The 14290-nt window shown below is 35.8% G+C and overlaps 1 long non-coding RNA gene across 5 annotated transcripts in view; it reads left to right on the forward strand.

Moving 5' to 3' along the window:
* Positions 1–14290, forward strand: part of LOC144302658 (uncharacterized) — an 87503-nt gene that overhangs the window by 25255 nt on the left and 47958 nt on the right. For all 5 annotated transcript variants that reach the window (XR_013369634.1, XR_013369635.1, XR_013369638.1 and 2 more), the window contains 2 exons: positions 4328–4477; positions 6366–6424. This is a non-coding gene — a long non-coding RNA (uncharacterized LOC144302658). The remainder of the gene's footprint in view (positions 1–4327; positions 4478–6365; positions 6425–14290) is intronic.

Genomic DNA, 14290 nt, shown 5'->3' on the forward strand with positions numbered 1-14290 from the left:
TTATTAGAAAACCTATTGCTTTGCCGTTATTTATAGATCTTAAAGAAGTAACATTGATTCAAGAAGGGGAAAAATACAGGATTAGCTTTATCATTACAAATATCCCACTTTGCACTGTGCCTAGATAGCATATGTTGCAAGAATGATTAAGTATACCAATATGGTGATTACTTTGGGTGTAAGTTTTGCTTATTTACAACATTAAACTCTGTTTACTGCCTACGTAAGGTTGCTTCAATTCACATATTTGGAAGATAAGGAATTCTTCTTCTGACTAAATTTTGCTCTCTCCAGAACTCTGGCTTGCATTATTTACCCTCAAACATTTTCTTATAACATACTTCTTTTCTTGTTTGGTTATAAATGTAGTAAGGAGAACAAAGTATTTAAAGAGCTGTCAGCGAAAGGATATTACTATTAAGAAGAGATCTCATGTTTTGTTTTGTTTTTTGAAAAACCATCTTAGAACTCAGAAGTATGAAAATAAACACCCCAGAGGCAATTGTGAAGGAAGGGAAGGTAGCAGAAATAATAGAATAGTGAGGGATCTGAGTAGAAGGAAGAAGCATGTCCAGAATGAATCAAAGAAGAATAAACTTGTTGCTCAAAATGCATTTTTTTTTCCAAAATGCATTATGTTATATCACTGATCACCTCTCAGGTAAGTGCGGTTTGTAGACCAGCCACATAAGCTCTGGCTTCCCGCTAGACATGTGGAATCGTGGGGCTGATTTTCAAACTTATTTGAAAAGATTCTCTCGGGGTAGGATCCAGGAATCTATGTTTTAACGAGCTTTGCAGGTGATACACATCACATTTCTAGAACTGTTGTGCTGGATTCTGAACACTTCAAGGTTATTCACCATTTGTATCAAATATCTAGAATTGCTCCTACCACATAGTAGACAATCAGTGAACGTTTCTTGAAAGAAGGAATTGCAGGGAAAGAGTGCTATATACTACGCTTCAGTCACTGTGCAGGAAACCAAAACATTCATGGTAAAACAGATACAGACATTTCACTCTGGGTTGCTATGGCCATCTAGTATGTGTTCACACTCCCTACTGTTTCTTGCACTAAGAATTCATTTTTGTGGGGTGTCTGTGAAGTGTGGAAACATAATTTTTTTTTCTAGATCAACCTCATGCTTGATGGCACGATGGAGCTGCATTCATATCTCCCGACATTAGGGACAACCTATACATTGTACCCAGACAGGTATACCTGAGAGGAGCTTGTATTGTGTTGCTCGGTGTAACACAATGTAACATAGTGTCTCCACCAGCTTGACAGTAGTGCTTTCTGTCATTCAGCCTTTGCTCCTCCATCCAGTACATTCCATGAATACTCTTAAGTATTTTCAAGTCTTGTTCTTAATTCATGTGACATTTTTATAGCAGTTAACTATCTATGCCAGAGAGTCGAGTAAAGAAAATGACAATATGATTAAAAAATATTTTATAAGTATCCTAATTGTTTTTCAAGCACTAGTTGAGTTATTATTTTTAATCAGTGTTTCACATAAGGAAGACATAGTGATTATCCATACTCTGGGAGTAAGGGAGACTATGAATAATTGAGATGCATGAATAATTATGGTCCACTGATATCACTACATTCTATACAACCATGTGTTCGGTTGTTAATACCCAGAAATCAATGGCTATTCTAAATTTTAGTTCCTGCCTCTGTCCATCCCTGTGTACGGATATTTGCCACAAATGATGTAATTCAAACTCGGGCACCAAATTCAATCAAAGTCAAAGAAGAAATGTACCAAAGGAAAAGAACACTTTTCACAAATTCTATAGCTAGCCTCTAGGTTAAGGGCTTGCTTCATAAGCACGCACGCATTCATCCATTTCTATGAATTATGCAGTATTAAATTGGTTTTGGTGCTGTATCCAAAGCTGAGTAACAAAGAGAATCAAGAACTTTTTCTTAGAGCGCTCGTTCTCAGCGGGGGCGATATTGCACCCAAGGGAGCAAAAACCAGTTCCTGAGCAGTCTTCCTCTTTGTTATATATAAAGCACAGGAATATATAGAACATGTAAACAAATGTATACATATGATCTATGGTATTAAATTTTCATGTGGGATTATTGGAAAAAAGAAATGTCTTAAATGGATCCATGGGAGTGATTATGAAAAAAAGAAAGTTGAGAAATGGTGAATTGAAGGAGAGTGAAACGCAGTACTAGCAGTTGTAACTCTAGAATGTCTACATTATGGGGAAGGGAATCTTCAAAACAATAATCTGATTAGAAATAGGACAAGGTTAGGAGGTGCTTGCAGACAAGAGTTAGGACACTTTGCTTGAAGTTTTATTCCATTTATACATGGTGGGAGCCAGAATTCTAACGGCGTCCTGACTCCTGGCATATGTGGCTTCTATAATCCAATCCTTTGAGTGTAGGCAGGAGAGGCAAATACAATGGTGTTAGCCCTCTGATTAGATTCCATGGCGAAGGGAAAGGCATCTGCATATGGAATTAAGGTCTCACATCAGTTGACGTTGAGTCAATCAAAAGAAGGGTTCTGCTCAATGGGCCTGCCTGATTGGACGTGATCTTTAAAAGATGCTGAAGCATCAAAGACACTGTCCTGGTCATCCTGAAGACAGCAAACAACCATTTTGTGAATGTCCTGTGAAAAGAGATGACCTCAGGACCTGAGGATCTCACTTCCACCACTGCAAGGAAGTGAATTCTCTCAACAACCACACAAGCTTAACTTTACGGTCAACTAATATTCGATAAAGGAGGAAAGACTATCCTTGGAAGAAAGACAGTCTCTTCAATAAATGGTGCTGGGAAAACTGGATAGACACATGCAGAAAAATGAAACTAGACCACTCTCTTTCACCATACACAAAGATAAACTCAAAATCGATGAAAGATCTTAATGTGAGACAAGATGCCATCAAAATCCTAGAGGAGAACACAGGCAACACCCTTTTTGAACTCAGCCACAGTAACTTCTTGCAAGATACATCCACGAAGGCAAAAGAAACAAAAGCAAAAATGAACTATTGGGACTTCATCAAGATAAAAAGCTTCTGTACAGCAAAAGAAAGTCAACAAAACTAAAAGACAACCTACAGAATGGGAGAAGATATTTGCAAATGACATATCAGATAAAGGGCTAGTTTCCACGATCTATAAAGAACTTATTAAACTCGACAGCAAAGAAACAAACAATCCAATCATGAAATGGGCAAAAGACATGAAGAGAAATCTCACAGAGGAAGACATAGACATGGCCAACATGCACATGAGAAAATGCTCTGCATCACTTGCCATCAGGGAAATACAAATCAAAACCACAATGAGATCCCACCTCACACCAGTGAGAATGGGGAAAATTAACAAGGCAGGAAACCACAAATGTTGGAGAGGATGTGGAGAAAGGGGAACCCTCTTGCACTGTTGGTGGGGATGTGAACTGGTGCAGCCACTCTGGAAAACTCTGTGGAGGTTCCTCAAAGAGTTAAAAATAGACCTGCCCTATGACCCAGCAATTGCACTGCTGGGGATTTACCCCAAAGATACAGATGCAATGAAACGCCTGGACACCTGCACCCTGATGTTTCTAGCAGCAATGGCCACAATAGCCAAACTGTGAAAGGAGCCTCGGTGTCCATCGAAAGATGAATGGATAAAGAAGCTGTGGTCTATGTATACAATGGAATATTCCTCAGCCATTAGAAATGACAAATACCCACCATTTGCTTCAACGTGGATGGAACTGGAGGGTATTATGCTGAGTGAAATAAGTCAATCGGAGAAGGACAAACATTATATGGTCTCATTCATTTGGGGAATATAAGTAATAGTGAAAGGGAATAGAGGGGAAGGGAGAAGAAATGTGTGGGAAATATCAGAAAGGGAGACAGAACATAAAGACTCCTAACTCTGGGAAACGAACTAGGGGTGGGGGAAGGGGAGGAGGGCGGGTGGTGGGGGTGAATGGGTGACGGGCACTGAGGGGGGCACTTGACGAGATGAGCACTGGGTGTTATTCTGTATGTTGGCAAATTGAACACCAATAAAAAATAAATTTATTAAAAAAAAAAACCCACACAAGCTTGGAAGAGGTCTGGTGAGGAGGTGCAGGTCCAGCTTAGGACCAGATGGCAGTCTTCTACGACCAGAGAAGACCCAGCTTAACTGTACCTGCACGCCTGACTCAGGGAGATGGGCAAAAAATAAGTGGGTGTATTTTTTTAAGCTGGTGAATTTGAAAGAATTTGTGAGACAGCTATAGAAAACTAATACACATTCCAGGAACACAATTTTTATTTAAATTTGTGTTATTTGATGCAGATTTGGAGGCTGATATGATACTAAAACCTACCGACCACACCTGAGCTCTCACTGATAAGAAAGAAGTTTTATGGAAGAAAAATACAGGGTTAGAAGTGAAGTGCTCCTCATCCTTTCTGAGAATGAGCTAGGATGAACATTCTTCTAATGGTAATTTCAAATGGGCTTTTTTTTTTTCATGTGAAAATTCATATAGTATTTGAAATTTAAAAGTATGCTTTTATATACTTCAACTTTTCTGTCTTTCAACCTAAAGTAGGTATTATTAAGTAGAGTCGAGAATGGGGATTAGTAGCAACTATACAACCAAGTTGATTAATCCAAGTAGACCTGGTGCTTTAGTAGTGGGAACAAAATCTAGAACCGTGGTCTTCTGAGGGCTTTAGATCTCTTTCTCCAACACGTTCCTGTTTCTGTCCCATCCTAGTGGTGGTTTATTTATTCATTCAAATCCAGCCTTGTGATATTGCTTATCAGAACATTGCATTTTCAGAGAAGTTAATTAAGATTTTTTGCTCTTGTAAAGGTAGATAAATAGGCATGCCTGGAATAAGTATAGACATCTATGTTTAGTACTTGTACTTTATGATAAGTGTTGTTAATTCTTTTAACATGGCTCTGGCCAAAATATCTTTTATTCAAACTTCAATTGAAAACTGACATATCCTACTGTAGTGGCTCCTTCACAAGGTAAAAAAAATTGATTCTTTATTCGGTTTCATACCTGTAAATAAATTGTTAAGAAGCTCTATTCTGGGAAGTTTCTCTTTTCTTAAAAGTAATAAAGAAACTGGTAAATATTTGCACCTTTCTCTGACATGGAGAGAAGCCCCATATTCTGTGAACAGAAGGAATCCATTTACTTGTCAATATTTAATACATTCCTTTACCAAGTATTACAATTACTTATTTTTCTCAAAAATTTTTTTGTGTCCATATATCCTCAACTCCTGAATTTTGCGTTATATTTCACATAGTTTACGCTCACCTTTCAACTTTGAGAAATGCTTCTATTTCTGCTGTGAAGTTAATTCTGAAAAATTGAAAAAAGATCCCCACATAAGCCTGGTATCTTTTAAGCTTATTTATAACTTGCACATAGCAATGCCACTTTCAGCCCCTCTTGAATTCTCTCCTGTACAAATGCCTGGGGAATATCGAGCTACCACAGTACGTACTGCGTCCCTTTGAAAGATTTTGAGTCAACCAGGATAAGCAGATACTATATTCACAGCTTTGATAAGTGCCTCTGTAGAGGCATTTGAAAGCAAAAAGATCCTATTCTAGCATGTCTCCAAGTGGGATCACAGGATGCAGAACTACAGGACTACAGACTGTAGAAAATTATTATAAACATCACTTATATCAAAGGCAAAAACTTGTTGAGAATTTGAATTTACATCTGGAAACACATGAGCTTTGATATATGGCAACTTCAGCTTCATAGAAATTTTAGATATGTCATGCTTCTTCCCCTTAAAATTATTCCACTCGCCCTTCTCAATAAATATATACACAGACAAGTTTTGTATTACAGGTGTACCTTGTTTTATTGTGCTTGGCAAATATTGTTCTCTGCAAATGAAAGTTTGTGGCAACCTGTGTCAATCAAGTCTATATAGGTACAAAGGCTCACTTCGTATCTCCGCATCATGTTTTGGTAATTCTCACAATATTTCAAACATTTTCATTATTATTATATTTGTTATGATCACCCGTGCTCAGTGATTATGAGTCGTTGAAAACTCAAATGATGGCTAGAATTTTTTAGAAACTAAGGATTTTTTAATTAAGATATATACATTGCTATTTTAAACTTAATGCTATTTATTGCGCATTAAGTGGAAATATAACTTTTACATGTACTGGGAGACCAAAAAATTAATTCAACTTGCTTTATTACAGTATTCACTTCATTGCAGTGGTCTGAGATTGAACCTGCAATATCTTTGACGAATGCTTGTAGTTTCCAATTGCAGATATGACAAATTACCATAAACTTAGTTATTTGAAACAACAAAAATTTAATCTTTTACAGTTTTGTAGGTGACTTGTCTGACATGGACCTGACCAGACCAGAATCAAAGTTCTGTCAAGGTTAGTGGTTTCTTGCTTCTTAGATTCTAGAGAATACCAGCACTCTTTGGTTCCTGGCAATATCACTTAATCTCTGCTTCCATTATCAACATCATCTTTTTCTCTCTCTGATCTGCTTGACTCTTATAAAGGACCCTTCTGATTAAATTAGGCCCACCGAGATCATTTTCTCATCTCAAAATCCTTTTCTTAATCCTAACTGCAAAGTTTCTTTTGCTATATAAAATAACATTTACAGGTTCCAGAGATTAGGATAAGGACATCTGTGGGATCATTATCCAGTCTACTCCCGGTACTGAAGGTCGAGTTCATGAGAAGAGTGGGAGTCACCATTTTAATTTTTTTAAAAGATTTTATTTATTTATTCATGAGAGACACAGAGAGAGGCAGAGACACAGGCAGAGGGAGAAGCAGGCTCCATGCAAGGAGCCCGACATGGGGTAATCCAGGGCCTCCAGGATCAGGCCCTGGGCTGAAGGCAGGCACTAAACCACTGAGCCACCCAGGCTGCCCGGGAGTCACCATTTTATGATCAGCAAAAAAGAACCCAACAATGATAAATGCTTGGAGGAGGGATGCTGTTTTGGAATTCACTAGGGAGCCTGCTGCTTGGGTAAATGGAAGGGGGAAATACAAGACCTTCCCCCTGAGTATGAGTTGGAGATCATGAGTGTCAAGAGTTGTTCATCTGATTGTTATAAAAGCATTGTTTAAAAAGAAAAGTGGTAGGGATCAGAAACTAGGTTCATTTTTCACTTAACTGCAATACTATATACAGGCCATATGATTTCTGGTCATGTGAGGTGAAGTGTTGATGTGACTTCAATGCATACCTCATTAAAACATGGTCATGGAATCTTGAAGAGCCTTCTGGTGATCTTACAGTCTCTGGTGATGCCAGGAGCTCTCTTCCAGGATTTGGAGTGCTTCAATTTCCACAGAGTTATCAAATACATGAAATAGCAAGAACAGAAAGACATTTGAACCCAGGCAATGTGGCTTCAGGACTGATATTTTTAAGTTAATGACTGACACTATAGTGTCTACATGACACTTCACCAAACTTCATCAAAATCTACCTCTAAAATTCTTGTTAGGATTACAAGAATTCTATTAAAAAATCAGTTATACATTAGTTAAAAGGACTAATGTGCAAAATGAATGAAGTAATGATAGTGACACAATTGACAAAGAATATAAAATATCTAAATATGATGGCCAACTGTCACCAAAGCAAACAGCTCTGTGGATAACTGAGCCTTCCATGTGAGAGCACAGATAGCTCTCTAGGACTGATGTGGCCGGGAGCCAGATCTTCTTCATTCTCTGGTTCTGCCCTCTTCTTTCATAGGGATCCCCCTATAGGCTTCTTCACTCTATGCAGATTCATTATTCCACATTATTTCAACAAATATTTATTGAACGGTCAGAGTAATAGAATCAGCGTCATCACGGAGTCAGAAAATTGAACAGCAAACATGGATCTGAAAAATACTTTTTATTACAATTGTGATAAAGGATACAAATACCACCACAAAATATCATTCTTGTATCCTAACTGAAGTGATAATTGCAGAAATTGGGCAGCTTAGGTGGCTCAGCGGTTTAGCGTCTGCCTTCAGCCCAGGGCATGACCCTGGGGTCCTGGGATCGAGTCCCACGTCGGGTTCCCTGCATGGGGCCTGCCTCTCCCTCTGCTTGTGTCTCTGCCTCTCTCTCTCTCTCTATGTGTGTGTCTCTCGTGAATAAATAAATAAAATCTTTAAAAAAATAATTCTATAAATTATTTGATGTACAAAGGTCGCTTAAAATCTTAGAATTTGTATTTGTACTATGCACACCATATTGACGACCTCCATATTGCTTTAGATATATCTTGAGACATGCTCAAATTATTACAAATATAATTTGTCTCAAATACAGAGACACTCTACAAAGTTACCTCTGCCTTCAAATGTTATCAGAAATCCATAAAAGGAGTCTTGAGGTTAAGCCAAGCTAATCTTAAAGGTTAAGAAAATTGTAGCTGGTTAAAAATAATACCATGGAGTTCCAAAAACAGTTCTCTTATTGTCACAATTCCCTTCTCTCCACACTCACTGCTTAACTACTAAAGGCTCTGCCATTTTTGACCTGGCTCCACCTCTCCCAACTATCTATCTGAACATGAAAATTCCACACCTGCTTTTCCCAGCACTCGATTAATACAACAAAAGTAGGTTTGTTCTTGGGCATTTTGTCTCTAGAATGTCAATGTGTAAATCTACTATGACTGAGATTCCAAGCGAAGGGGGCTATTTTTGAAAGGCTTCTGGTTCTCAGCTCACCAACGTACCATTTCTGCTAGTGCTTCTTACTGTTAACGACCTAGTCTTCTAGTAGAATTTATTTCTGTCCCTATTACATTTCATTTAGCGAAGAAAATTCCAGTAAAATGTGCTAAGTCCTAAATGACAGGTGGAGTATGATTTCATAGGCCTCCTGAAATTTATGTGGGCAGTATTAAAATTTCTTGGCTGCATGCTGTCCAGATTATCTTTATTGAGCAAGAGCACTTTCTTCTGTAGTTGATTATTATTACTCAATTGTCCTCTAGCGACAGTATCAGGCTTTAAAAGCATAGATATACTTGCTAGAACATGCCTGCTTGCTCTTGGGGTTTTGCAATTTGAGAGTTTATGTTTTTGTTTACAAAAATTATAAGTTTTAGTTTCAATACATGTTATTATTACCATGCTATTAAAGTTGTCAAGCAATATCCTTTTTAATTTATTTTTATTCCCTCCAATTTATTTTCCCCTATTTTGTAACAGATCCCTATGTCCCTAGTAAAGTATTAAAAGTAGATTTTGCTATATTTATCATGATTACAGAAACAGAAAATACCATAATGACTATAAAAAAGTTAAAGCCAGTCCACGGTGGCTAATATTATGGGCCCTGGTTATAAATACCAAAAAATCAATCTAGCAGAAAGGGAAAAGCTAGGATTTAAAGCAAGCTGCTTCTATGGGCTTTCCCCTCAATTAAAATAGCTCAGTGCATCTTAAAAGAAAATAGTTAAAGAGCTATGGATTATGAAAAAAAATAAGTGCTCCAGATATCTTTTGTAAAAATAAATTTAATTTTTCTTTTTGAGCTAACACCCTATGTTATATCAGATATCTCAAGCAGCAGACCAAAGAGAATATTTCAATTTATTTTGGTAACATTTCCTTGAAATTATTTTGCAGTTAAGAACTTGACTTCATATTATTTTCTGACTACTAAGTAGGACACTGTCATCTTTTGAAAGTAAAAATTTATATTAAATTGACCATGTAAGTTAGCAGAGGCTCATAATGGCAAAGATTGCTTCCAGAGAATGATTTCTCAGATGCTTTGTAATTCCTGCACTGAATGTTACCATCTGAAAGTAACACTATGAAAGGAAATATATTTCTAAAGATGTGAGGGATTACCTTTATATTTCTAAAAGACAAAAACATGATAAAACTCTACCTGACAAATAAGCTGCATGTGTAATTTTAAGATTTTAATAAGATACATTTCTCATGTTATTCAAGATTTGGGGTAGTCTCTCTCTCTCTCTCTCTCTCTTTCTATCTATATTCTTGCATGTGTTTAAGAATGAATCCTGAAAAGGGACCATATTTTCCACCTGATTTTTTTCTAGTAAGGCAGTTGTTTTCTGTAATTTATGTATTGCTCATTGTGGAATCTGGGATTTGATTGTATTCTACACGTGACTTAATAAGTGGACCTCAATTGTTACATATGCTAGAAGATAAGAAAGTGCTGAGTTAGGGACATAGCACAGCAAGCAGCATGACCATCAGCATATTTGTGTCAGCTCACTCTGCCCCCATTCTCTTTGGGGCAACATGAATGGCCAGGTTGCCATCCATGAAGCATTCATGTTACATACACTGTGGGGTTCTTCATAGTTGGGGAGCACTGACCTTTGGGAATTACTGCTTTTATATCAAGCAGTAAGTAAACCCGATTTTTATCTTGTAACACCTCACCTCTCAAGGTTGCTCACTACAAACACAATCCTGGGAAACAGCATAGGGAAAGAATTGCCAGAGGCTTGAGGCCCAAAGTGGGTTTCTAGTACTCATATGCTGCTCCTCATCCCAAATTAATAAACATAATTTAGACCAATTGCTTACACAGCTATAGTACACTTTAGAAGAAAATTTACAGTACTAGTGATGTAGTAGTGATATACAGCATATATTTTTTAATGAATTTTCCTGTTTTAAAAAACATGGAGTATGTGAAAACAATCAAAATTCCTATCGTGATTTTTTTAACAAAGTAATTGTTAAAATGATATAATATGTTCTCATAGTAGCCCAAGGTTTACAGGTAATTGAAAAATATAGTATTATGAAAACAGAGCTACTAAACAGACACTTCTCTCTTCATTTCTCAAAAATAAAAATATATCCTGGATGAACTTAAGGAGAAAATAGATAGTCAACCATCATACTTATAACATCTGTTTATTTGGATATAAGAGAGCTAGATGAAATTATATGACACTTTGGCACTATATTATTTCATATGTAATAAAATATGCTCGTTTTATGAACTTAAATATGATTTAAAAAGGTATTCAGAGAGATACAACATGTTCTAAGAAACAAACATACAACTTTGTAAATTATTTTCCATACAATTTCAGGTAAGATGTAGGAAAATAAGTTTTATCCATTTTAATTTTGAAGAAGTTGAAGTTCAAATTATTTAAGTAGCCTATCTAATTTCTGGGACAGGACAGCTGCTTGCAGAAACAACAATCTTAAAATTGAATCGTTGAAGGGCTGCAAACCATAGCAAATCACATTATTTCTTCTTCCTGGCTTGAAATGAAAAGTATATAAGATCAGTATTATCCACATATTTTTGCTTATCTATCACTTACCGTATCAAATGACATATTAAAATCTACCGATTTTCTACAATCTAATAGTAATTGTCATTTTACATGTGTATGTCTTAACTTCACATTCAATGTATTAACTCCTTGAGAGTCAAAAACTTTTGAATTACAATTATTTACTGAAATATTGCATCATTTTTTATCCCCCATATGATTCTCCTTCAGTCTAAACTGGTTACTGGGCATCATAACTCCTTGCTTTGTGGGTTTGGAATGGATTTAAAACAGAAGCAGTCAGGAGCCAAGCCTCTATATATTCTTTCTAATACTTTAAATATATGCAAGGAATTCTGCTTAGCAAGAATATGGAAAAAGAATGAAAGAATATTTGGATATTGAGAAGGGAGTAGATGCTCCAAAAAAACTGTGAAGGTAACATAGTCTATGGTCTCATTTCTACTTCTTTTCTTTTCTTTTTTTTTCTTTTCTTTTTTATTAATGAGGTCTTTCCTGACCATTTTATTCAAATTGCTTACATGGTTTTTCTCCTTAGGCTTCTCTGTATTTTTCTGTATCAATTATTACTTTCTAACATACTGTATAATTTACTCATTGGCTGCATTGGTTGTAATTGTCTGTATTCCTCCATTAAAAAGCAAGTTTCATGAAGGCAAGTCTTTATTTTGTTCATAACTGATTCTTATTTTACCTAACTTCAAAAGTAAATGCTCTTTAAAGGGATGGCTGGCATTGCATAAATAAAGAATAAGAACATAAGAACACCAAAAAACATAGAATTTTCTGACTTGAGGGTGGGAAAGTGAAAGATAAATGCAGCTCACATGTAAAATTTTAATTCAGCAAATTTATAGAGGTATATGAACTGTATCCACTTATTTTATGAATCAATAAATAACTTTGAGTTTTTAATTAATTAGACTAATGGATGACATAGATGCAGTGTATGAATATTGTAACAGGTGACATTTACACTGATTAACAGGATAATTAAAGAATGTTAATAGTCACAGTGCATGAAAATGATTAACAATACACTACTTCATCCTTTTATATGAAAAGGAGGAATATAGCAAAGCTGCTATTCAAAAGATCAAAAAAAGAGGTCTATTTTTGTCAGACATATTTTAAAAATCCATTTTATCTGTAGTTTTCCTTTTCTTTTTCTATGAATATGCATTTTGTTAAAATAGAGAGAGAACTTGAATTTCTTTAAAATTGTGTGAGATCAGGGTCTTAAAAGCCTATAAAAGGCCAGTCCAAATATTTTGTAGTCACAAGGAATGAGCATATAAAAATTAAAGTGATAGTTTATTGAGACACATTTTCAGTATTCCCCCTTTAAATACATCTTACTATAATGAAAGTTAAATAAAGTGACAACCACCTGCTTTTCACTCTTCTGTTTCAAATTAATCCAAAGAGTTTTAAAAACCCTTCAACCTGTCAGGATCTAAGACATATCTTTGTATCTTCATTTAGCTCTATTTTTTTTTTCTTTTTAAATTACTATCTAGCAGAACTACAAAGAACAATATTCTAAATCTTGTCTGTGGACTTCTTCTTCCACATTTTTATCTTCCTTACCTCAGGAAGATACTTCAGAACAGTGAAAAAGTACACAGTACTTGATGGAGCTATGAATTCTAGTTTTATACAGTAACAAGGGCAAATTGAAACACATTTCTGAGTATCATTTTTTTTCTTTTGGAAAAAGATGTATATAGAAAGAACCAGCCAAATTTTAGCATTAAAATGCCTATAAAAGTCAGAATTACATATTATGTATTCAGTAAATGTCCATTCAAGTTTCATTTCCCCAAACCCAATCCCAATACCTAACAATACTCTCCACATTGGCCTTTCTTTTTTTCTACTGAATAAACCGAATTAGTGTAAACTAGATTTTTATGATTCATACTTCTCTAGAGGTATTTTATTTTAATAAGTCTAAAGGGATATGTTAAAATAAAGAAATGAATTTCCAATCATGGAATAGAGATATTAGCAAACGATTTAAGAATGGAGAGTAATAGTACTTAAATTAATCATATCATGTAGGCAATTGCCTTGCTCTGCTCATAACTTAAATAATTATATCTCTTGTATATTCTCTTATTTTATTTTACCTTAGTTTAGGTTCTACATGGAGTTCCATAAAATTTTTTGAGGGGTTAGATTGAATGATGGGTAAGCTATATGTGGTGGAATTAAACAATGGAATGTCAATTAATATTTAAGAAAATGTTAATTGAGCATCTACTACATGCATGACATATTTCCAGGCACTGGGGATACGAATATAAGGAAAACACAGACCTAGACACATTTTGCATAGAAGCATCTACCTGTAACATGGAAACTATGGAAAGAATACTGACTTTAGGTAACTACAGCTAGACCTGTATATTAGAGTTAAGTCAGTTTATTATTGTGAGATTCAAAGTCCTCATCTATCAAATGACAAGGTGGAACTAGATAATGTTAAGTTTATTCTAGATACAAGAAAGTACACATAAGCTATTTGTACCAGTTGTCAATAAAGCCCGTTAGAAGATTTCAGCTAAAATGTTTAGCCAATTGCTAAAGATAGAATCTTGGGTAATTTGTGAGTATATTCATGAGCTGCATACTCAAGGGGAATTCATACCTATACACAGGCTCTTCTTTACGGAACTTTCTAGATACACACAAAAAAAGATAAGAGTCAAAGCCAGAGATTGAAGAAAGCTTCCTCTAGAGTTCAGGCCTCAGCGTGGAGAAAAGCAACTGCTGCAGAAACAGTGGGAAGGGTGCTGGACTGCATCACCAACAAAATACACTGCAGCTGGGAGGGACAAGGCCATAAACCACTAGGAACCACCTTCTGCTGGGAAAGGAGGGATGGAATCACTAAGTCCCATCCATGAGACAAAGGGCCATAGCACCTACCCAAGACTGATGACCCATGATAACAA

The sequence above is a fragment of the Canis aureus genome, chromosome 31 (genome assembly GCF_053574225.1).
Source record: "Canis aureus isolate CA01 chromosome 31, VMU_Caureus_v.1.0, whole genome shotgun sequence".
NCBI classification, from domain to species: Eukaryota; Metazoa; Chordata; class Mammalia; order Carnivora; family Canidae; genus Canis; species Canis aureus.